General features: G+C 39.4%; 1 protein-coding gene across 2 annotated transcripts in view; it reads left to right on the top strand.

Annotated features, from left to right (window-relative positions):
* DLC1 (DLC1 Rho GTPase activating protein) overlaps nucleotides 1–25986 on the top strand; it is a 412671-nt gene that overhangs the window by 271846 nt on the left and 114839 nt on the right. The gene's annotated exons all lie outside the window — the stretch shown is intronic.

Below are 25986 nucleotides of genomic sequence, written 5' to 3'. Positions count from 1 at the left end.
AATGAACAGTATTTATGACCTAAATGATGGGCTGCATTGGCCTGACGCTCTGCTTTATTCATTCAACAAATATTATAAATATGTTCCAGGCACTGTGCTAGACCCCAGGACATAGCCCTGCTCCCTAGACTATCTGCAGATACTTAAATATGGACTCAGACAAGTGTGATAAAGAGATGAGTGAGACAGTGGTATGCAAGTGAGTGTTGGATGATGGAATGTGGTCGTGTGAAGGAAAAATCATTTGACTTACTCTACTTTCATGGGTATCTTTATTACAAATACGCTTCGAATCTAAACTGGGGTGGACTGCTGTCCGTGTACTCTTTGGTCAACAAGATTTCTGAGTGGTCTTCATTTTGAAATACTTTTTCGAGCATCTATTTCTTCTATTTCAGATGGGGTACACACACATAAACACAACCTAGAGTGCTGCTGCATGACCAGATCTAGCCAATACCAGGAATCCTGGTAAATGTTGAAACATTAAGAACTTCATTCTGTTCTAATGGTATTTCTATTGTCATCTTAATTCCTAATTTTCTGTTGCTCAAATCAATCCTATCTAAATAGTTAGCTAGGAATCCTATAGAAAAAGAAAGTCTAAGGTATTTAAAAAGGCATGCTTTCAGACCTTTGGAAACAAAATTTTTTTCTCCAAATGAAAACTACTGCATAAAGGAAAATGTATCTTTAACCTCAGTTTCTTCCCTTAATTTGCCATTTTTGCAAAGGGCCTCTAAAAATTTCCTCAGTTCCGGGGCGCCTGGGTGGCTCAGTTGGTGAAGCAACTGCCTTCAGCTCGGGTCATGATCCTGGGGTCCTGGGATCAAGTCCCACATCGGGCTCCCTGCTCAGTGGGGAGTCTGCTTCTCCTGCTGACCTCTCTCCTCTCATGCTCTCTCTCTCTCTCTCTCTCTCTCTCTCTCTCACAAATAAATAAAGTCTTAAAAAAAAAAAAAATTTCCTCAGTTCCAGGCAGAAGGATGACTGGATTCTTTCTACCTGCCCAACTGCCTTCTCTCGTAATTATTTGTCCTCAGGACCACTCGTCCCTGCTCCAAGTTTTAGCTCCCCCCACCCCTCAGCCTGTTTAAAGTGTTATTTAAAGCATCTTACAACGTTTTACATCCACCTCAATAACGTCTGATGGCGGGGCCTGGGGCCTGGACAGAATTGTTATTTGGGTTTCCCCTTTAAGAAGCCCCTGAGGGGCGCCTGGGTGGCTCAGTGGGTTAAAGCCTCTGCCTTCGGCTCAGGTCATGATCCCAGAGTTCTGGGATCAAGCCCCGCATCAGACTCTCTGCTCAGCAGGGAGCCTGCTTCCTCCTCTCGCTCTGCCCGCCTGTCTACTTGTGATCTCTGTGTGTCAAATAAATAAAATATTAAAAAAAAAAAAAGAAGCCCCTGAGACAATGATTTGGTGTAAGGAGTGTATCAGAGCTGCACTGAAAGAAGGAGGAGAGCTTGGAAAGTGAGGAGAGCCGGGGAGGTGCTAGCGAGCCGCGTGTACCCGTGGCCCTGTGTTCTGGCTACCGCGTTACAGAACCACCCAGAAGTCAGCCACATCAAACTTCCACCTAAAATGCTTGCAGACCGTGTGTTAGGAGTTGGAGGGGATAGGGGCCTCTGCTTCTCAAGGTCTGGGGCCTCAGCTGGAAGGTTTCAAAGGCTGGAACATCCCCACAGCTGGGCCTGGAATCACCTGGAGTTTTCTTCAGTCGCACTGATGGTGGATGCTAGCTGTCAGATGGCTCCTCCGCTGGGGCTCAACAGAGCACGTACACGTGGCCTCTTCACACGGCCTGGACTTCCTCTCAGCAGCACAACCTCAGGGCAGGCAGACTCCTTACAAGGTAGGGCAGGGCCCCAGGGCCCCAGAACGAATGTTCCAGAGAACAAGGCTACACAGCCTCAATTCTTCTAACCACACTGTGTTGGTCACAAGCAAGCGATGATCCTGCCAGGGCACTTGGGTGACTCAGTTGTTAGGCATCTGCCTTTGGCTCAGGTCATGATCCCAGGGTCCTGGATTGAGCCCCAGGTCGCGTCAGGCTCCCTGCTCAGTGGAGAGCCTGATTCTCCCTCTCCCAGTGCCACTCCCCCAGCTCATGCTCTCTCTCTCTCTCTCTCATTCTGCAGTCTCTTTCAAATAAGTAAATAATTTTTTTTCTTTTAAAGTAATGATCCTGCCCTAATCTAAGGGGAGGGAAAAATAGAGTTCAGTTCTCAACAGAAGTATGTCAAAGAACTTCCAGCATTTTTTCTAAAAACAAAATACACAAAGTGTAGCCAACCATCTTCCTTCTTGACTAGAACTGTCAAAGGGAAGGCAAAATGTGAATTAACAAGTAATCACAATATAATGAACAGATAATTACAATGTAACATAACATACAGGTGATAAGAAACAGGTAGGTGCAGAGTATAATAGGATCACAGAAGAATGACGCTTAGCTTGGTCATGGGCTCTGAAAGATGGATTAGCGTCAGTCAGATGGAGGTAGGGAGGAGATTTCAAGGAGGAGGAATAAAAGCAGCCGCTTGATGTGTGCAGTTTGGTAAAGTGGAATGCGGAGAGTAGCAGGTGAAAGTGGAAACAGAAGGTCATGAGAAGTCTTGAATGTCATATTAACAGGCAGGGACCTTATTTTTAGGCAGTGAAGAGTCATTAAGAGTCATTGTCAGCATCTGGAGTAAAGATTATGAAAGCCTGAATGGAGTATGGAGCTAGATAGTAAGAGGTGGATTTGAGAAATAGTTAGAATATAAAATAATGAATACTGGGGGGTTAATTGGGTGTGTGGAGTGTCGGTTTACCACTGGGTTCTGACCCTGGATGCTCGGAGGCATGCTGGTTCCAGTGAGACGAAGAATTGTGTAGGAGGAATTGATTGGGGGAGGAGATGTTGAGAATGAGATCCCTGTGGCCATCCAGGTACACATGGCCATGTCTGAGTCTAAACCTGAGAGAGAAAGCAGGGCAGGAGAGATCAAGTTGAGAATTACCAGCAGATAGGAGAAGAAAGAGAAAGTCTTAAGGATACACGGAAAAGTCAGAGCAACTCTTTTGGCTCCAAGAATGCAGATTTGAACTCGAAGTTCATAGGTGATCACCTCAGTTGTCTTGATGATGAAGACAAGGATGTCTGTTGAGAGAAGGTGGAGCCCAAATACTGACAGCAGTTTTTAAAACAAAGAGAAACAACAAATATGGACCCTACAAAGGAAGAAAGTTTTCCCTGTTCTGGGCAAGTCTTTGTAATTGTTCCTGATGCCCTCTCCTTGTCCTCAGAAATTCTAACCCCGAGTCCCACTCACCAAATATGCAAAAGCATTGCTAAAAACCTGTTAGGGTCACACTCCCGTATACTCTCTAGCACCGTCACAGTTGATTTCGTTCCTTCTGATTCACATACGTATTGCAGAAGCACTAAGTAAGAAAATCATTAACCATCTTTAAATTTAAGTCATCATAAACAGAAACATCTATAATGAAATGGGAAGAGGTCCGTTTTTTTTTTCTTTTCCCTTGGTATTTAATATTTATTATTCCAGAATATCTCAGCAATCCAGATTTGTGTGTTAGTATGAGTTTCCAGCAGATGATAGAAAGCAGGCTTCCTCTGTAAATCTTCCTTACTCTTCTTGAGTCTGAATCACAGAGAATTCAGAGTTTCAATGCCCTAGGAAAGATGTTTTTCCAAGAGGAATTGGCGGGGCAACAGAATGTGTTTGAAGACTAAGAAGACAAGAAGAACAAGCTTTTCCTTCAATGATCGTGCGCTTGCCTTATTCAGTAGATACTAACAGTATAATTACTGTAGGCATGCACAAGTTTCTTTTTTTTTGTTTTTGTTTTTGTTTTTTTGGTTTTGGGATTCTTTTTTCACCTGTAAAAAGGGTTTCTCCTACTTAAAAAGTTGAAAGACCACTGGTTTAGATAATCCTAATCCACGGATAATCCCCACATCTTCCCTCCAATGTCTCCAATTGCCTTCCCCAAGAAAGCTCCCATCAGAGCTCCTAAGGGTGAGCCAAATGGACAGATCTGAGCTTTGCCCCCTTAATGAAGCATAGCAAATGACCAAAAGGCAAACTGCCAAAAGAGAAATGAAAGGAACCCAGGGTCTGTATATTCCAAACTGGCTAATTGGCCCCTGAAAGATAGTGAGTGGTGTGCAAATGCCCCTTACTTCCTAACAGCTCAGCAGGGCCTCCATGGAAGAATCCATCACCAACTGGGGGGTCACTGCAGAAGGGAGATTCTCAACCAGCGTCCGTTGTCCTTGTTGAAAGAACTGAAAGCCCCTCTTCACAGTGTTACTTTGCCATTTAGAGGGCTTAGGGGTGAAGGGGAAGGACAAGGAAAGGGGAAAGCTTTTCTTATGTTTTCTCTGTTACTTTCATAGAGACTCAAAAATATTAATTTTTGAGATATATTCCTTTTATGGTCTCACAGTTGAACCTGATCTAGAATACAAAAACATACAGCAGGGTATAATGAGTTTGGAAACCAAAAACCAAGGAAAAAGAAAAATGGGCCCAAATCAGGCTGAGGATTTTAGCACAGGAAAACGTGGATCCTCTGTGACCTAACCTCCAGTGGATATTTGCATAATAATGCTCACCTAATTGGCCTTCTCTTAACTCTTAATTGAAAGCACTCCTCACCTCTGGATAATTTGTAAACATCTGCTTTTATGTCGGGTGAAGAGAAATTCAGAGTGTGCACACAAGGATAACAGAAGCCCACAAAGTGACCTCCCAGAGCCCCTTGATGGAGGTGTAGTGTCTCGCAACCAAGCGTGGTCTGGGCAAGAATAACTGAGATGGAGAAGAGCCCCCACTGCCTCCCTCTCTCCTAATGCGCTCTCTTACCTTTTCCCTTTGGCCTTCCCTACCCTCTCTCTCTCTCAGCCTCTGGAGCTTCCTTAGAAGTGAGAGCCTAAAACTACCCAAAACAACTTAGAATCTAATACTTTGCCTGCTGAACCACATTCATCTGCTGACCGTGAGACGATGTGAAACCAACAGCCCAATCTCTACAGGGAACACATGTTTCCAGGAAAAGATCAGATTTTACACAGTTACGGGTTCTCCCCATCAGAGCAAAGATATTTTCAAGTTAAAGAGAATATATCTCCATTTGAATAGAAATTGGTCCTTAGTAACTTGGTTTTAAAGTTGCTTTAAAAAACAAACAAACAAACAACAACAGCAACAAAACCCACTTCATCCTGTGATTGTTACATCCTTTTCTCCTACCAAAATGAACTCATCCTTGAGACCATCCCATGGCACAGGTGAAGGTCATTTTTACGTTCCTTTAAACTGTACTTTTGCATCTGGTTAAGCTTCTGAGGTGCTGTGTTCTAAGGCCCCTGAGACTTAGAGGACACTCTTATGGGAAAACATCAAGTCCCATCTGGTGAGAGGCACAGAGGGACGGCCTGGTCTCCAGAGATAGTACTCGAAGTGAAACTTCCATAGTAGGCTGAAGTTTGTGCCTTTGGAAGTTTCCATAAACGGCTCAGAAGAAAAAAAAAAAAGTCTCCCTAATCTTGTTCCCATGCATCTACTGTTCATTTGAAGATGAAGATTATTTATGTTGAAGGAGCACTGCGGCCCCTTAGATGGCTCTCCAGCGGCAGAGGGCTGAAGGGATGCACTAATGTTTATCATTGGCACGGGACCAAGCATCACAGAAATGCAGGCTCCTTGGCTCGCCTCCCAAACTCTGGGTTCTCTCTGACTGACTTCAAGCCACTTTGTAAATGGTGTTGTTGTTTGAGGAGAACATTTCTCTCTGGGTTACAGTTCTACAGGAGTTGATATTTTAACACCCTTCTTCTGGAAAACTTCCCATTTCCAATACTTCCCTTCACTGGATTCCCCTTTGAAGTAGGAGAACATGGCACAGGCCAGAGATTACTTATCAGGCTTTTTTTTTTTCCCTCTTGAGGTTTGTGCCCATGTGTGAGTGTGAATGTGTGTCTGAGCTGGTTAATTGTTTGGTTGGGTATGGCGAGTGTGGTATACCGTTGGCCGGGATCCTGGATTCAGTCCCCGAACATTTCACACTGAAGAGGGCTACTGTGCAGCCTCAGATCCAGCTCATATCCTCAAATGATATCAAGTCATTTGGCAATCACGTGCATGTGGTCAGCTGGAGACCATGGCATGCCGGACCCCAGGCTGGTCTTGCCCGACCTGTTCTGGCGGCATAACCCAGCATCTACACTTGGCTTTGGTTACGTTGCATCCCCCTCTATTCCCCACACATCTGTAATAATTCCTATCTTTGCCTCTTTCCCTGCACCACATCCCAGGACTGGAATGTTCACCCCGGTCTTCACCACTGATTTGATGCTATGTGATGTCATGTGAAGAAGCCTCCCGGCCAGTTGTTTCTCCACAGTGAGCACTAGATAAAATATTTGCAAGTTGTTTCTAAAGACTAGAGATACAAAGCCTGTTACCCTAGGTAGATAACACCCAAAATCCTCCTCCCCGATCTCCTTTTTGTAAAAAAAGAGAAAACCAAGTGGCTGTATATTCAGAAACTGACTTCCAGGTCATACCACATTGCCTGGTTTTGTTTTAACTTTCTGACTAGACTGTGCTCTGAAGGCAGGGACCTGTCTTCACTTAATCATACGCGCCCCTACCACCCAGCAGAGCGCGATGTACGCACGAGGCTCAGCAGATGCCTTGCTCAGCTTCTCATCGTTCCAAAGTAAGTACGTGTGTCTCCTGAAAGCACTCCTCAAAGAGTGTATAACTCACTGGGGAAGAATGACTTTTATGAGCTTCCTGGAAATTAGGCTGATTCCCTTTGCTAACTGTGTAATCCAGAGCCACAGTTGGGCAGGACATGCCCAGCTCAGGGGCTCTCAGCCAAGAGGACACCTGGGACCTGGAGACCAGCCTGTCCTCGGATCTCTAAGCCCTGGGGGAAGAGAGCTCTAGCTGAAGAAGTAAGGCCTTTTTCTAACTTATTAAAAGGTACTGATAAGGGACGCCTGGGTGGCTCAGTTGGTTAAGCAGCTGCCTTCGGCTCAGGTCATGATCCCAGCGTCCTGGGATCGAGTCCCACATCGGGCTCCTTGCTCGGCGGGGAGCCTGCTTCTCCCTCTGCCTCTGCCTGCCACTCTGTCTGCCTGTGCTCCCACGCTCGCTCTCTCTCTCTCTCTCTCTCTCTAACAAATAAATAAATAAAATCTTTAAAAAAAAAAAGGTACTGATAACTCACTAAGCCACATATGTATAGGGCAGTGTCTCCTGAGAGGGTACCTTTTCCCAGTTTATGGTTTTGTATGGGTTAGCAAGGTTCAAGTATAACATAGGAAGAGGAAAGATGATCAAAAATAGTTTAATGAGCTGAGATATTTTAGTTTTCTACCATCACAGAGTCTATATAGATTTCTTTTTTAGATGTCCTTTTTAATTATAAAATACAGCTGTCTGCTAATATAAATGCATGTGTTAACGTAAGTATATTTATACACACGCAGAGAGAAATTGATGTGGGATGAAAATGAAGATAAATGCAAACCAAATTTTTAGGAGCCCAGAGCTGCCTGATATTTACTAACTTACTCTAAAGGATGTCAGAAGGTTGCATTTTACCTGTCCATGATTCTTTCACTTATTCATCTATTCTTTTAATAGATGTCTTAGGTTCATACTATTTAAAAATAATAAATTACAACCAAGGAATGATGTACAACTTTGTATACTCCACTCTGGAGACATGGCAAACATTTCTCCATGGGGTCAGAAAGGCCAGCAAAATGGTAGGGAGCCAGAACGGTAGAAAGCTTTATTCTCTTCTTGCAAAACAACTGAAGGCATCTAAGAACTACTGTATGAGAACAATTTGTGTATCATCCTAAAAGACCAGTGTTGGAAGATACCTTGTAGCCATCTAAACAATCAGTCTCTTCACAGATAGAAAATTGAAATCTGAAAGGTGCAATGATTTGTGTTTTATTTCTTGTTTTAGAAATGTCAGATTATTTTCAGAAGCTACAATGTCTCTTCTTTCCCTCTGACTTTTAGAAGTCAAAAACATCTACCACAGCTCTCTTTTGTACAGCACTTAACATTGCACCTGTGGAAGCAGTAAATCCTTTTAGATAATCTCATAATATTGATCTCAAGTTGCATTGACTTCAATAAGCTAATAATAAAAAATGATTTTCATTGCACTGCACACAATTTATCATAAATATTCCTAATTTATTCTTTTGGTTCCATCCATCTCCAATGCAAGTACAGTAAGATTTACTTCAGAGTTGTAACACAAAGACTGTTACAGTTCAATGTATTTTTTAAAGGAATCCAAGAAGCTATGGTTTGATATACTCCAACGCATTACCATTTTTCTTTTGTTCACTGTCGACATGATTGTAGGCAATTTCCTATGGATGTGAGTAAAACAACTGTATGACAAGGTTGACAGGCTAATTAGTGGGTTTGATATTTTATGTTTTAATTCTGTTTTTAACATCACTTTACAAAGAGGAGCAGACAGTCTTGTGATCATATCTTCCATTAGATGAGATAACTATACAATAACACTAGTCACTAATGTCAGACAATCAACTCGAACTAAGATTGTTAAAAAGAATATAGTTAACTAATAACTATATCCCTCGAAATTTACAGAAAATCAAGACTCTGTAGCGGCAAGTGTTGGAAAATTGAATGAGATTTAAAGAGAGTATATCCAAAGAAAGGTTGATGCACCATCATCTTGCAACATTTTACACTGCCAGAAATCTACTACAGACACTGTCTTTGGCATTCGAATAGTGATTTCTTATATTTTACGTGCTTTTCTATGTTCTGTGTTCACAGAATGTATTTTACATTTACTACAAATAAATTATAAAGAATTTCAAAAATAGGCTGCACATTAACTTCCGAAAATGGGTAATAATCTTAATTGCAGGGTTTTTTTTTTTTTTAATTTTACTTTACCTTTTACTGCTTCTTCCTTCCTCCTACTATTAAGGTTCTGTATAATAAGTACCAAAAGTTCTAATCTTCAAACAATCCTTCTGAAGACTGTCAGCTATTTATAGTTCTTTCTTCTCTATTTTACTTTAATGGATGCTTTTAAAGCTGTTACAAATTAAAGGTCGCCAAGGCTGAGTGAGTATGTGGCAATTTGTCCAAATTAACTTATTACTGTGGCCTGGTGGGTGATGATGAGCCATCTGGCTCCATTTCTTAGGAAATGTCCTCCGTGAAAGTGATTTCTGGGAGCAGGTTTAATTACCTTTCATCTAAACAAAACCTCTGGTTATCCTGTGGATTAAACCTGTGGATTAATTATTTTTAGTTTAGGAGGATCTGTCCTTCAGTATCTCATCTATTTCTACTGCACAAGAAAATTGACACAAATTGGCCCCAGAATAGCTATTTTTATACGTGGATTTAAAATAACAGACTAAAGAAATTTGTCATTCTGTGAAAATGAAAAATGATACAAATTAGAGATATTGAATATGAAAATTTTTTAGCCCTACACCTTAGAAATGCAATCTGTTCTCTCTCCTTTTTGCTTCTATATCCCCACACGAAAAAACGGACTGCCTTAGACCCAGATTTTATCTATCTTATTTTGCAAATGTAAATAAGGCCACCACCATCCTTGGCCCATTGGATTGCACTGCATAATCCAGAAGACATTCATTAGGTATTTCATTTTCAACTGTAAAATACCTTTTCCTTTTACTGCTTCATTATTAAATGGGCATCCTTATAAAAATGCAAGAAAACTCAACATGCTTCCATTATTAAATTATTGGGTACAGCCCTGTCACAATAAAATGCACAGAAAATAATAGCCATCATCAATTAATTTGCTGTTAATAAATGTGTTACATGCTTCTATACTTACATGCCTGAAACAACTGGTTTTCCTTTGGGGAAATACCTGGCAAATATGATGAAGCAAATGTTAAAAGTACACAAATTATATCATTTTCAAAATAGCTCTTTTTATTACCATAAGTTTGTTAGACCTCACATGTTAAACTTAATATACCATGGTAATTGCTACTTTTGGTAGAGTATGGACAGTGATTACATATTGTCCTACCCACCTAGTACAAATAAGTCCTGAAAGGAATTTAGCTATTGACCATAAAGCATGAGGTTCGGAGTAGACAAAAGTTGAGTTCAAATTCTGTCCATGCAGTTTAATAGCTGGGTGACCTGGCAAGGTACTTAACTTTCCTGGATGTCAGTTTTGTTGTTCATTGCGAAACTAGGCAATAATAATATCTCCTTTATAGAATGGTAATGGTGTTTGAAGGAGACAACTTGGGGCACCTGGGTGGCTCAGTTGTTAAGCATCTGCCTGTGCTCAGGTCATGATTCCAGGGTCCTGGGATTGAGCCCTACATCACATCGGGCTCCCTGCTCTGTGGGAAGCCTGCTTCTTCCTCTCCCACTCCCCAACCTTGTGTTCCCTCTCTCTCTGTCTCTCTCTCTCTCTGTCAAATAAATATATAAATCTTTTTTTAAAAATTAAAATAAAATAAAGGAGACAACTCAGGTAAACCACTGACTGCAGTGGCTGGAACTCAGCTGACACTATGGGAATGAGCTTTCCCTTCTCTTTCCTTCTCTGAAAAAAGCAGAATAAGAAAAAGACTTCCCAGACAAGGCTTGACAAGGCCCCAGAATTCAGTCTTGCCTATCCATACCTTTACTAAGGAGCTCAAAATATCTTCTAGTTTGCCTTCTTTTCAGATATGTTATTTACAGATCAGTTGTTTTGGTTTGGGTTTTTTAAGACAAAACTCTCTTTTCTTTGCCAAGATTCTATGCCAAAGCAACTCCCCCGCCCAACACACACCAAGATTCAACTTTCCAGCATTTGTGTGCTTTATCTTGCTCAGTGTGTCTTCAAAATGTAACCCGTACAACTCTCCAGTGTTCATTTGGCAGATGTAACTGGAGTGCATCATTGTTTTAAGTGGAACCTAAGGCAGATGGAGCAAAGGTGTTCTACCACTTAACAGATACTATCCTGGCTAGACTCCTTTGCTCTAAGATTGTAGCGCTCTGAAACAATTCTCTTTATTTTTGATACTGCCTTTGGATTTCCATATGTACAGAGCTTTTCTTCATAGACTAAGTGTGTTGTCTTAAATTAACAGTGCAGCTAAAATATAAGTACTAATTAAGGCTGATTTCAGGATGCTAATTAGAATTAGCCTCAGATGCTTGTGTAAGGGGGAGATAGACTTGAAATAGACCTATCTTACCCAGCTACAAACTAAATGTTTTGTTAGAACTTGCATTTGTTTTCAACTAATAGATGAGGGACCAGGATCTAGTTTAGAGTTAATTGCATGCCATTACCAGTTTTTTTGAAGACAAATAAGTATATGAAAAATAACTACAGCCTGATCCATAATAAAGAAAGGAAGCATTACTTATTAGAGCTTGTGAGTGGGTGAAACTTCTGAGGCATTCAGTGTTATCATGTTAGCCTCAGAGAGAGATGCTCAGCGATAGAATTCATCTCCCTGCAACCAGATCCTCAATTCAAGACTCTTACTGTAAGGATTACGGCATATAAGGTTGTATTTATTTAATACCAGACAGCTGGATGAAAATGAACAAGTCAGGCATGTCCAGGAATCAAAACATTGTATTGACAAAATACCCAGGGGACAGGCCAAATTATGCCACTTTCGCTCATGTGCTTAAATATTTTATTGAAATCGAAGCCAGGTGATGGAAGATGAGGTGCATATTGATTGTGTGATGAGAGGACCTTTGTTTGAAATTCCTGTGGAGTCATTCTTATCCTATGCAATTTCTCTGTATGGAATATACTCCTTGATCCAAATCAAATATTAAAAATAATATTCAGTCTTTAAAATATCTTAGGTTTTTTGAGAAAAAAATTTAACTGTTAGAAAAAAAATAAAGCATGTTTAAGTGTATTGAAGTTTCTCTCAGCTAAAATAAGAGTGTCTGTCTGAAATGAGGCTAATAATGGCTGTGGGCTGTAACCAAAATAAACCAAGTTGTAAAGTACCTATTTAGTAGTCAAAAGTGTAAAAACATACTATAGTACATATAATATTAACACATATACATATAAATAAATACATATAGTAAATAAACACTGTATTTTAATACTTTGTTTTGCTTAGTATGCCATTATTTCTCCCGAAATATTGTTGTTCCTTCAGAGAAAGCAAACAAATAAAACAGGTAAATGAAAGACCTTTATTTCTTTTATGTTAAAAAAAAAAAGTTTCACCTATCACAAAGGAAACAATATAATGAGATAAATAGCTATTTTTGAGAATTTTGTTTAATACAATATGATATTTTATGCGTGAATTAACTTGCACTTGGATTTAAAATTCCAAAAATGATGAGGTAGACCTAAGTCTCTAGCAAGTGCTAAGGCAACAGTCATGTCACTTGAAGCAAATTTGGGTAATGGGGAGCAGATTTCAGCCATGGCTTTCCTCACACACTAAGATTCTAGTTAAATCGTCAGGTTGGACGAGCAAAGAAATAAGAATGGCTGCATATTTACTTTGTCTGTGTGACTGACAGAATCCTGAACTGCCCCACACATCGTACCCCATTCCAGCTTCAGCATCTACCTCTCCAGGACTGTCTGTACAACCCCACCCGGCACGCTTGACTCTTTCCTCTCATGATACTATTTCATCCCTAACCCCATCTGATCTCTGCTGTAGATATCAGTGGTTGAATGCAATGGGGCCACCTCTTTTTTGATGAGAACAGCTGCTACCACACTGAGCAAAGAAGGAAGGACCCAAGAAGGGCCACTGTGTTGGTCTTAGAGTGAACAAAAGTGAACACCATGGGCTAACTTGGAGGTGCCAGATTTACAGGGCTTCTTGGGTTATTTGTTTTCCAGAGACACCCACAGTTGGATATAGCAGTCTATAAAAAAGTCCACAAAGGTTCCCTTTGTAAAGAAAATAAAACTCAAGTGTATCTGCATATTAAAAATCACAATTCATAGTTCGTACTTTTTGTGAGGGCTTTCAAAGTGAAGATCAACAAATTCCATTTGCAAACAATTAGAGGACAAGACATTCTAAAGTAATTGGAGCACAGTGATGTGGTCTGTAAAGTATGTTGTGTGACCTTGGACAAGTCCTATCTAGTCTCCTCATCTGTTAAGTAAGAGGTTGGGCCTGATTACTGTTGCTGTATCTCTCTGCTCTATCAACCTTTGGCTGGAAGTGTACAAGATTGTAAAGAATCATGGACCAATAAAACTAAAAGAAATTTCCAGCTCCTTCCTTATCTCTGTTTTCTAAATTTTCTACAAGGCAGAGATTCCTTTTGTAAATTAAGAAGTAATAACAGATTTGTGTTCTTTTTTTAATATTTAAAATATATAGGAATAGAAACTTTAGAGATCACCTCCTTTAATAAATGAGGTCACAGAAGATCGAAAAGGTTGAGAAATTGGCCCAAATGTACCCAGTAGTCAATGGTGAATCCAGGATCCTGACCGAATTCCTTTGACTCCCAGGCTAGTGCTCTTTGGTGATACATGGGAAGCATCGAACATGAAAGGGCGATCATTTCAATTAGTTAACAAGGATAAAAAATGCTCACTTGATTTTTTTTTTTCATCTTCCTATCAGGATTTAAAAGACACTGAGGACTAAGCAGTAAAACCAAGAATTTAAAGAACTTAAAGTCTAGGCATTGATTTGTAAAGTGTACGCGTTCTGCAAAGGCTAGCCCCACTTTCTCCTGTACTTACTACACTGGCTCAGATTAGGAAGGTCCCATTCCTCTCCCCACTGTGACCCACCCCCCTTCTCTTTTTCACACCAGAAGCAAAGTGGCAAATGCCCCAATCCTTAGGCATGGAGTCCTTCAAAAAGCAATCCTGAAAATGCTGTCTCTGGATCGAAGCCACCTTGACATAACACTGCATTTGGGCAGCCTCTCTCCCCTCAGCTCACCAATGCTAAAACCAAAAAGAGGAGTAACATCAGCTTTGCAGCCTAATCTTGCTTTACAGTTTACTTTTAAAATTACCAGTATCATGAGACAAGCAGACAATGACTTTTAACTTAAGAAAAAAATGCAATGAACTAGTAAAAGCAAATTGCTTCATGAATCTGATTAGGCTTTCCGAGGCGTTCTTCACTCTTGGCTGTGACCCTTTCTGGTATGCTGTCTGTTCACACCAGTAAAGGCTGAATATCATATTTTTGAAGATATCCTATAATCACTCTTTACTGGCTGAGAGTGCAAGAAATGGTTTATTGGCTAGTATTAGTAAAACATCAAAGTCCTTTCTTAGAAAGCAGTGCTGTTTCCCGCCTATTAGGTGTGCATGAAATCAGTGAACCTAATAAAGCAGTGAGGGCTCATTAGGAAGAGCAACAAAGTTTCCAGTGTCCTTTATGACCGTGCAGCCACCACAGAAGAGATCAAAGCCTCCGTCAGTGGTGTCTGTACATCTGTTTTCTTTTTATCCAATGTGTTATTTGGTTAGTTGTTTGACAACATCAAAGCTTCTGGCCATTAGGTTCTTTATCCACATGGGACCGAATTTATTTTACTAATCCATCTGGTCTGAGATATAAATGTTCCTAATAAGTGCAGGTCACCAATTTGAGGGAAATGAACACTTTCAGTATTTATCATTAATTTCCAGGGGACAGGTTTTCTTTACCAGTCTGGAGGTAGAGAGCCTCTTAGTTCATACATCTTGTGAAGTTAACCATGTTCATTAAGGAAATGTCATGTAAACTTTTGAATCCAGGAAAAAGGATTCCCTCTCCTTCTCTCTTGCCTGTTCTTTTTTCTTCTTTTTTTTTTTCAATTTTAATTTTTATTTATTTATTTGGCAGAGAGAGATCACAAGTAGGCAGAGAGGCAGGCAGGGAGAGAGAGAGAAGGAAGAAGGCCCCCCCACTAAGCAGAGATCCCGATGCGGGGCTCGATTCCAGGGTCCTGGGATCATGACCTGAGCCGAAGGCAGAGGCTTTAACCCACTGAGCCACCCAGGCACCCCATCTCTCTTGCCTTTTTTCTCTCATTCTCTCAATAGTTTTATTGAGATAGAATTCACATTATACAATTCACCCATTTAAAGTGTACAATTCAATACTTTTTAGTATATTCACAAAGTTGTAAAATTTTGGAACATCTCATTGTTCCCAAAAGAAACCCTGTGTGACATCAGCACACTGTATATCTTAAACTTGTACGGTGTTATAAATCAATATTTCTAAATAAAACTGGGGGAGAAGATAGAAGAAAGAAAGAAAGAAACTGTACTCATTAGTTGTCAGTCTCCTCCCCCCACCCAACCTCCCCCTGCCCAGTCCTAGGCAACCACTAATCTATTTTCAGTTTCTATGGATTTGCCTATTCTGAGTATTTCATATAAATGAAACTATCCAATATACAGTCCTTATTGACTAGTTTTTTTCACTTAGTATAATGTTTTCAAGGCTCTAATATCATAGTGTGAGTCAGTACTTTATTTCTTTCTCATTGCCAAACAGTATTCCATGATACGTTCATACCACATTCAGTGTATCGACTTACCAGTCAGTGGATGGACATCTGGGTGGCTTCTGTTTTTGGCTATTAGTGCTGCTGTGAACATTTGTGGACAAGTTGTTGTGTCTACATAACTTTTCATTTCTCTATAACTAGGGGTGGAGCTGCTATGTCATTCAGTAGCTCTATTCAGTCTTTCAAGAAATTGCCAGGCTGTTTTCCAAAGCAACTTTTTACATTATCGCTAGCAATCTTACGAGAGTTCCAATTCCTTCACATCCTAACCAACACTTGTTACTGTCTTTCTTTTTTATTTTGGCCATCCTAGTGGGTATGAAGTGGTATCTTTTTGTGATTTTGATTTGTATTTCTCGTTCTCCATGCATGGCTAATGCTGTTGAGCATCTTTTAGTGCTTAATGGCTATTTATGTGTCTTCTCTGAAGACATGTCCATTCACATCATTTGCCCATTTCTTTTTTTTTTTTAAGATTTTTATTTATTTATTTATTTGACAGAGAGAGAGATCACAAATAAGCAGAGAGACAGGCAGAGAGAGAGGGGAAGCAGGCTCCCTGCTGAGCAGAGAGCCCGATGAGGGACTCGATCCCAGGACCCTGAGATCATGACCTGAGCCAAAGGCAGAGGCTTAATCCACCAAGCCACCCAGGCACCCTCATTTGCCCATTTCTTAATTGGGTTATTTTTCTTTTTATTATTGAGTTATAAGTCCTTCATGTATTCTGGATACAAATCCTTTATCAAATACATAATTTTCAAAAGCTCTCTCTTTTTAATGTTATTTAAATGTTCTCTGGGAATTGTGCATTTCCTGTTTATTTGAGCAGGAGACTCCTTAAAAAGGAATCGTGAGTCACAATAGAGGAAATAAAGTCTATTTTGGAATCCTCTCCTTTCCAAATATACAAAATCAAAGAGAAAAAAACTAATAATAATATTAGAACAAGAACTTAGTAAGTAAAGTTACCATGGCCATTTCAGTTTTGTTGCAACAGTAATTATTCATGTTTGTATACACAGAGTTTATTTACAAAGTATGATATACAGAATCTGTTGTAATCAGCTCTGTGAAATATTACAGTTATCCCATTTACTGATTAAAGAAAAAAAAAAACAGAGTTGAAGGGAAAAGGCGTGGAGGCATTAAGTAAAGTATTTTGTCGCATTTAAGTTCAGCCTAAACACCAGCTATGTAAATGCCAAAATATTCAGGACAAAGTTCATTAAACAAAATACAAAAGCCATCAAACCAGTTGTACAAATGATTTTTTTGACAATTCATGCACATTTATATGTGATATCTGAATAAGAGATGAGAAGTAAAACAACTATGTCGTGATAAACAGCCATAGTGATAATCACATGATATGAAACAGCAAAAGAACTTGAACTTTCATCATGTCTTATAACACAATAGGTCTTTTCCCCTGACCGTGTACACTGATGTTGGGGAACACAGTACAACCAGAGAGTCTGTATTTTGAGGGTTTTTTTTTTTTTTTTTTTAAGATTTTATTTACTTATTTGACAGGCAGAGATTACAAGTAGGCAGAGAGTCAGGCAGAGAGAGAGGAGGAAACAGGCTCCCTGCCAAGCACAGAGCCTGATGCGGGGCTCGATCCCAGGACCCTGGGATCACGACCTGAGCCGAAGGCAGAGGCTTTAACCCACTGAGCCACCCAGGCGCCCCTGTATTTTGAGTTTTTATCCAGCAGCGATGCATACACTCCTGAGAATAGTACACACTACTCTGAATTTAACTGGCTGTGTGACCTTAGGCAATCCACAGGCTTCTCCCAGCTTTATCTTCATCATCTAGGAAATCCACTAAGATTCCTGCTCCTGCCTGTGTGGCCTGTAGGTTTCTGTTGCATGATCTCTGAGATGATATGGATTGGGGCCTAAATACAAGGGGAGGAGGGGGCGTAAGAAAAGATGTGATCTCCTGGTATCTGAGTAGGAGAGAGGTAACAAAAATGGCATGCTGTTACAGGTCTTGTTGCTGGTCACCAGGTGAAGTTTTATGTAAAAGCAGGATGAGTTGTTTTTGTGAATATTATCACTAAAGCAAGCAGGAGATACAGATTCAGCTCTGTAGGCAGTCCCGTCCCCATGCCCCATAGACTACACAGAGTACTAATGAACTATTTCTCATTTGAGCCCAGTTTTTGCCACAGTTATAATGGAGAGTATCCCCTCACAGTATTAGTCTTTGGAGTTTCAGTTTAGCCCATACTCAAGACTGATTCAAACCACTTGAAGGATGCTCAGAAGTAGTCAAGTCTATACCTAGAACAATCCACTAACCAGGATCTTTCCTCAGATCAATGCCCAAGCATTTTCCAGGGTTGCCAAGGTTCCAGAGTCAGGAGAGACTCAAAGTTGTGTTAGTGGCAGAAAATCAAATATCTTCCATCCACACAGAGAAAAATATCCTCTGAAATGAGATAGGTTCCATGGTCTGAAATTAGAACATATTGTATATATAGATCATGCTGGAAAATCTAGAACGTATGATTGCCATTTTTTGGTGACTTTCAAGAGGTGCCATTAGCATCTTCCCCAGCGGACAGAATGGTGGCTTAGGAAGCAGAGTTCACACTTCCAGAATTTAAGTTCTGAGTCTGACCATGCAAGTGGACTGTGCAGTCAACTGTGGGGAAGAGTAACTGCTCTCTGAGTCACGTTTAGTCAGTCTATTGGCATTTATGAATAGTAAATATTACAGTAGGCCAGATCTCTTTGGATTATAAAGTGCTATATAAATGTATGTGCTGTTCACTATCATGCAAGAAACACTAATTTCTGTCTCTACCAGAATATGAAAACATGTGAAAATACCTTTAAGTTCCTAGAGAAAACTAAAAATATAAATTGAAATTAATACTAATCAAGAGTGTCACATTCAAATTGATTAATCAACTTTTGGAAAAATAACAACTTTCCAACTGTGGGGGAAAAAAAGAAAATCTCCACTTTTTTTGGTTTTGTTTTTTTGCCAGAAATGGACTCTTGCACATGGAAATCTCACCTTTATGTGCTATACACTCAATTTCGAGTTTTTAGCTCCCTTTCAACCAGTGGTGAGGTCAGAAATACCTGTGCAGGGGGAAGGGAGAGAATGAAATGTTTGCCCTCTCTGCTTGTAGGTAACAGCCAGATTGTTCACATTCCTTCCTGAACTCTGTTGGACAAATCTCTTGACTTTCCATGTCTGGGAAATCTTCAAATGTAAATGTGATGATGACATTGGTTGGAGTGCCTGGGGAAGGAAGCCTTTGAAAGCGTCTTAGGGCTACTTCAGCAATCCAGGGGAAACTTGCTCTTAGTTAAGAGCCACTTTGCAAAAGAAATATGACTTTCTTAAAGGCAGAACTCCCAACTTTACATAACAATATCAGCTTTCTATTTAAAGTCACACAGAGGTATAAAAGAAACGGACACTTCCGCCCTATGCAACCTATGCAGCAGACTTTACTTCCTTGAAAGTAAGTTCCTGGGCTCTCCAAGAATTCTTCAGATTAGGATTTCATTTCCTGATATAAATAGGAAAACTCATTAAAAACCTAGTGAAGAAAAGAATGACAGAACCCCTAATCCAAGAGCCCATCTTCTGTAATTACCTCCAAAATTCCTTTTGGTTTTGTCCTTGGTGGTTAACTTAATCAATGTATAATATCATGATGGGGCAAGTAAGTTGGCCGTTGACCCTGGGAGGAGTAACTATAGTAGAAGTAGCAGGAAGAGAGAAAATGTATAAGCACTCACTCCTATGGATACTGCCCTCTCTCACCTTTACTGTACACCCTGTCCTGTGCTATTATTGGGGGAGTGAGGAAATATTGTTTAGGAGGAAGTAGCTCCTTGAGTAAGGAAGTGGGCAGTGCAGGAAAAACAAATCAGAACCTTCCCAGAATAGAATTCACCTTTGACTACCACAGCAAGCTCCCCGCCCCATGGCCAAGTTTTGCTAGACAGGGATACACATGTCAAAACCTGTCTGAGCCTGCCCTTCCCCATAAACAATCGTGGATATTCTTTTGAAATTAATGTCACTGGCATTTGTAGCTCTCAAATACTATTTAGGCTCTCTCTCAAATCCGGCATAAACAGATGAGTCTGCACCATTTGTTCTCACTTTGCAAAGAATTTCACATACCCCCAACAGCAGCAGAGACACAAAAAAATTAATGAGATTAGTGGCCACTTACTTCATGGGTAAGCTGTTGACCAACAGGACTGAAATCTGCTTGTAGACAATGAGATCCTCTAGAAAATAGACTCTGGTTTTGTGTACATGTCTCAAAAAGACAAGATATTCACTGTTTTTATAGAAGGTTCACTGTTTTTATAAAAGCTACATGGTTGCTTTATAGAGCAAACAAATTTAATTCTCTCTGAGAATTTCAGCCTCCTTGGAAGAGTAAATGAGTATTTCTTGTGTTCACCTGCCTCTAAGGAACTTCTTATTTTGTTTTGTTCTTTTTGGCTTAAACAACAAACATTTATTTCTCCTGGTTCTGGAACCTCAAAAGTCCAAGATCAAAGTGCTAGAAGCTTCTATGTCTGATGTGAGCCCACCTCTCTTTTCTTTTTTCTTTCTGCCACCAAAATTGTCCTTAATGGTGCTTCACGATTATTTTCGCTTGGGCTTTTTCTAGTGTGCACCTCAAATCTTTCCAGCCTCTACTATACCCCAGCACTGGCCACTTCGTTTTTCTGCTCACAGACCTTCCTCCACTGTTTATTTTAAAATAAAGTTCAAATACTTCTGCTTGGCAGTGAACGTCTCCATAATCTTGACCACCACTTTTCCAGCTTCCTCACATTTCTTATATTCTACATTTCATTCACCCTGTCGTGCACATTCGAGTGTGTAGAATTTTTTCCTATAACTTTTCCATGATTAGCTCTTAAAGACTTCTCCTTAGAAATGCCCTATTAGCCAGTGCAAGACATATAGACATCTCTGTTTTCCAGGAGGCGGTGAAAGACAAACATGACATATGACATATACCCAGTAAAAAAAACTTGGGCTCTAATGACCACCACACTCTAAAATTGTTCAGGTATTAAGTGGAAAGAGTTTATGTGAAATACTAAGTAACTTCTAATCAAAAGATCCCAAATGTTTCCCCCCCCCATAAAAAAAAAGAAAATTGTTTGCGTGTGTATAGTCACTCCAAAAATTACATAATCTAATCTTGGCAGTTCAGGGTAAAATAAATGCAAAAAGAAACACCTTCTTACACATACTTTCAGTATATTTTGCTTTTTATTAGAGTTGGTTTCAGACATTCTTCACATTTTTAGGAAATCTTTTGATTTGTTTCTGTTTTACTGTGTAATTTAAAACTCTCCACCTTTTACTGAAGTGTACTAACCACTGAAAAATTAAAAGCAATATAAAAATAGGAACAGTTGAAGCCAGTTTTAAAGACTTTAAGGCTAAAATAAATGTTTCAAATTATAATACTCTACTTTCATATATATGTATTCCTAGCAGACCAATAAAGTGGAGTGCTCGTTGTTTATTGGAAATGGACATTCCAATGGTGTTAGCCAACTAAGTAATTCTTTTTTTAAAGTTTCCTGTGCAAAAATGTGTACAAAGAAATGTTTCTATACCAATTAATGTTGATAGTTTGGTTTGGAACATTACAATAAATGAAAGTTTTATATATTCTCTTTTTACTGTATTTAATGAATATCATTGGTGGTCAATTTTTCTCTTCTAGAATTTTTGATCTTTGTTGCGTTATAGAAAAATAGCAAGGGAATGGGCAAAAATAGACATAACACAAAAAGCAAGGTTTCAATAAGGTAAATAGATTATTGTGTTTAAATAAGCATTTGCCATTCTTTAGAAAAAATCATAGCCGGCTTTTGTGCAGAGATGGTACATAAAATATCGGGCACCAACTGAAGGACTAGAAAAACAGGGTCAGTTCCAGTCTGATGGGTCAGAAAAGCGAATTTTATTGAGTTTCTTCTCTGTGCACTGCTCTGTAATACAAGATAGTCTTTCACATTGTCCTTTAACAAACCTATTAGTGTGACTCTCCCTGCTCAGCAAATGAAGAAGTTGAGGGTTAAGTATTTAGGAAGATTGCAGAAAGTCACACAGCCAACAACTGATAGAAATAGAATTTCACGCAGGTCTGTTTGATTCTGAATCCTGAGCTCCTCTCTTAACAGAGAAAGAAGGTGCTGCAATACCTAGAAAGGAGAATGGCATAGAAGAGCAGTATCACAAGAAAATGAGCAGCAGAGTCCAGAGGGAAATGATAGTGAGAAGCAACAGTTGGGGAATCACCAGGTAGTACTCAGATTTCAGTTTTGCAATTTTAGCAGGTAAAATTTGGGTACTTCTGATGATGGAGCAATCTAAAGGTCAGAAGGGAGAAATCAGAAGAAAAAATGTTAATATCTTATTGCCTTTTTGAAGTTGTGTCTTACATAAACTATCAGTATACTCAACACCTTGCTGATGTGGAATGTAATTTTCCTTTCTTAAGGCGTTTAGCGTAAGAGCTCAAAATCTAATAGAGGACCATTTACACCAACCACCTTTTTAGGTTTAACTTTCCTCCATAACCTCTAGGGATTTAAGACATGGCCCTTCCTTAGCCTTTTTCTTACTTTTGATAGCAAGAATGGGTAATTAAGAGATTTAATAGAAATATTTTTGAGGATGGCCCTAAGTTTTTGGGTTTTTGGGTTTTTTTATGTAATACAATTCTCTGTGATATATGCCATTGCATGGTACCATGAATGCTGGAGGTTGCCAAGAGATATTATTGATGAAAATAATAAAAAGGTCTTCTTAGATATCAGATTCTTGATTGTCTCTTAGAAGAACAGCCTGAGTTTAACTTCTACTTGGCAATGCTTTCCTTGATATTAGGAAATGGAAACCCTTTGGAAGCCATTTTTCCCAGGGAGTAGGATGGGTCTGGAGTTGACAGCCGGTTTCTGAGTCCTCTTCCCGGTCTGGATGCCTCTGTTTGGGTGTGCGGCCAGCAGCAATCAGCTGGGTCAGTGGTGTCTAACATCCCCCACCGAGCCAGGAGCTGGCAGGACAGCGCTTGTTTAGTTTGTAGGGAAAACTTGTGAAAGGGGATGACCTTAGTTCAGGGCTGAGAAAACCCAATGAGTTTAAAGTGGCTAAGAAGTGAAGACTCAAAAGATAGTCCCTTCACCCTCTGTGTGGGAATAACCTCCAGTCCTCCTGTGGCCCAAGTCTACGCCGTTCAGTTTAAAAATGCTCATCACCTAGCACCTTCTGTGCGGCGGCCTCTCATCACTTAGCCAGCAGCCAGTCCTGCTGACGTTCTTCGCTGTGCCCGTGCGGCTCTCCCCGAGCTTCCCCGACAGGGCCCGCCGTCATACTTCCCAAGGCTGTTGATCTCCATGTGAACGGTTAGCAGTCCCCATTTTGAACTCTGTATATTTCAGGTTATACTTTAATGCAATAATAAATTGATGACAAATGGCCTTATTTAGTTCCTAAAGCGATGATGTGTGGATTCACTCTGGATATAGAAAAAATAAACAGGCCATGTGTGTCCTCACCTCTCCCCTCCACAGCGACACCATGTTATAAAACAAATGTAAAAATTGATGAACTGCGAGTGATTCCAAGGACTATTTGCCTCTTTTTTTCAGAGCAGTAAGAACATAGGATCTGATTACAAGAGCCAAAGAATATGTCATCCTGTTTTCTGTGTTTACTTATTGATAGTTATATTTAACAGATGGGGAGTGTTTGGTCTCCTATAAAAATATACTTAGTGCTTTAAAGCAATTCCTACTTGGATCAGAATTATAGAATGTAATAGATAATAGAATGTAAGGACACTTTAAATGTAAAGAGCGTTTCCAAATGAACCCCACTGACCCATAAGCCATTCTGCTCAGCTTCTGTCTTTATCTTAGCCTTCTTTGCTGGAAATGTGAATTTTGTATCTTCTTTGTTCTCAGAAGCCCACCTAGTTCAAAAAGGCCCCTGTTGATACCATCACCCCTGAAATCATTATCCGTCACTCAGTTGGGTACATTGTGGTAAAATATATAAAACATAAAATTCACCATTTTAATCATTTTAAAATGTATAATCCAGGAGCATTTAGTACATTCACAGTGTTGTACCACCATCATCATTATGTAGTTCCAAAACATTCTCATCTTCCCAAAAGGAAACCAGCATTTCCATTAAGCAGTCACTTCCCATTTCTGTAGCTCCCCAGCACCTAGAAACCACTAATCATGTTGCGTCTATGAATTTGCTCATTCTGGATATTTCATATAACTGGAATTACATAACATGTGACCTTCTGTGTCTGGTTTCTTTCATTTAGGGAAACAGTTCCAAGGTCCATCCGTGTTGTAGCATGTATAAGTACTTCATTTCCATTTTATAACTGAGTAATGTTTCATTTTTGTGATTATACTACATTGTATTTGTCCATCCGGTCTCGGGCATTTGGATTGTTGACTCTTTTCAGCTCTTGTGAAAATATATATCTCATGAAATGTGTTTAGCGAGTTAGCTATTTTTCAGCTGCTATGAATATCCTCATGCCAGTTTCAGGTTTTTTTCAGTTCCTTTGGTTGTATACCTAGGAGTAGCATTGCTAGGTGATATGATTATATTTTTAACTTAATGAGGAATTGCCAAACTGTTTTTCACAGAGGCTGCACCATCTTACATTTCTACCAACAATGGGGGAGCTTCCAATTTCTCTACATCTTTGCCAACATTTGTTATTTTCCTTCTTCCTTTTTAAAAAAATTTTTAAAAATTTTTATTTATTTATTTATTTAAATTTATTATTATTATTATTTTTTTTAAATTATAGCCACCCTAGTGGGTGGGAAGTGGTAGCTCATTGTGGTTTTGATTTGCATTTCCCTGATGGCTGTTGACCTGAAGCATCTTTTCATGTACTTGTTGCCATTTGCTGACCTTCTTTAGAGAAATGACTATTGACTTGCAAATGTATTCTCCCATTTTATGGGTTGTCTTTTTGCTCTCTATAGAGCACAAAAGTCTTAACTTTAAGTCAAATTTGCCTAGAGCTTTTTCTGTTGTTGTTATTTTTACTTTTGGTGTGATACCTAAGCATCCTTTGCCAGATCCAAGATCATGGACATTTACAACTCTGTTTTCTTTTTAAGAGTTTTATAGTTTTACCTCTGAAATGTAGATCTTTGATCCATTTTGAGTTAATTTTTGTATTTTGCATGAGGTAAGGGTCCAACATCATTCTTTTACATGTGGCTATCTAGTTGTCCCAGCATCATTTGTTGAAGAGACTGTTCTTTTCCCTGAACTATTCAGTTTTAAAAGTCAAAGGTGTTTTACTTAATAATTGTATGTGGCTTTTTTTCAATTATTCATACATGTCTGTCTTCTCTCTATAAGAAACTCATTCAGGGGAGAAGATTGATTTCTTCAGTGTTTCCTGTGTTTTATAAAGGACTAAAATGGTTTCCAAAGTGGGAAAAAAGAAGTCAGAGAGAACTCAAGATTTTGACCCAGGGAAATCAGGGTAATTTTTTTAAAAGATAAATTGTAATCTTTTCAAAATACAAAATTAGTAAGACAGTCTCTGCCCTCAAGATGTTCATAGCCTAATGGGGGAAACTCACACATCAGATAGCTACCAGACACATGTAGTTGTATAGCACCTGAAATGTGCCTAATTCTGATCAAGATTTGCTAAAAGAGCAAAATATACACTGGATTTCAAAGGTGTAATACAAAAAGAGGAATGTCAAACATCTTATCAGTCATTTTTGTATTAATTACATTTTGAAATGATAAGGTTTTTTTGGTGTGTTGGATTAAATAAAATACTATAAATCTAATTTCACTCTTCCTTTTTACTCTGTTAATGTGGCTTATATTATATTTCCATTGGAAAATACTGATATAGATAAATAGAAAATCAAGTGTCTCACAGAGACACTAGGAAGTGGTAGAGGTGATATTTATAGACATTTCTTAAAAGTCTATAACCTCGGTTTTTAATGACTACCCTATACAACTCCAAGTCAGCCAGAAGTAAGAAGATATGATTGGTGGCTCCAGTTTGAAACTGGAAGGTGAGAGAAGGGTCTGTAACACATACTGAATGCAGAACATCTTCAAGAAATATAAACGTAATACAAACATCCTGCCCACACTTCAGATCTCGTGGGGAGACATACCTGACCCACATCCTTTAGCCAGAGAACAACAATACCTTAAGCCAGTGATTCTCAACCAAGGATGGTTCTGGCCACGTCTGAAAACATTTTTGTTTGTTACAACTGGAAGGTACTACTAGCATCTAATGGGTAAAGAGGCCAGGGATGCCAGTAAATTTCCTGCAACACACAGGATGGCTCCTGCACAAGAAAG

This window comes from Lontra canadensis, unplaced genomic scaffold, assembly GCF_010015895.1.
Source record: "Lontra canadensis isolate GAN:19392208 unplaced genomic scaffold, GSC_riverotter_1.0 scaffold139, whole genome shotgun sequence".
Classification (NCBI taxonomy): Eukaryota; Metazoa; Chordata; class Mammalia; order Carnivora; family Mustelidae; genus Lontra; species Lontra canadensis.
The sequence above is the reverse complement of the archived record's forward strand: the minus strand, read 5'-3'. Positions and strand labels throughout refer to the sequence as shown.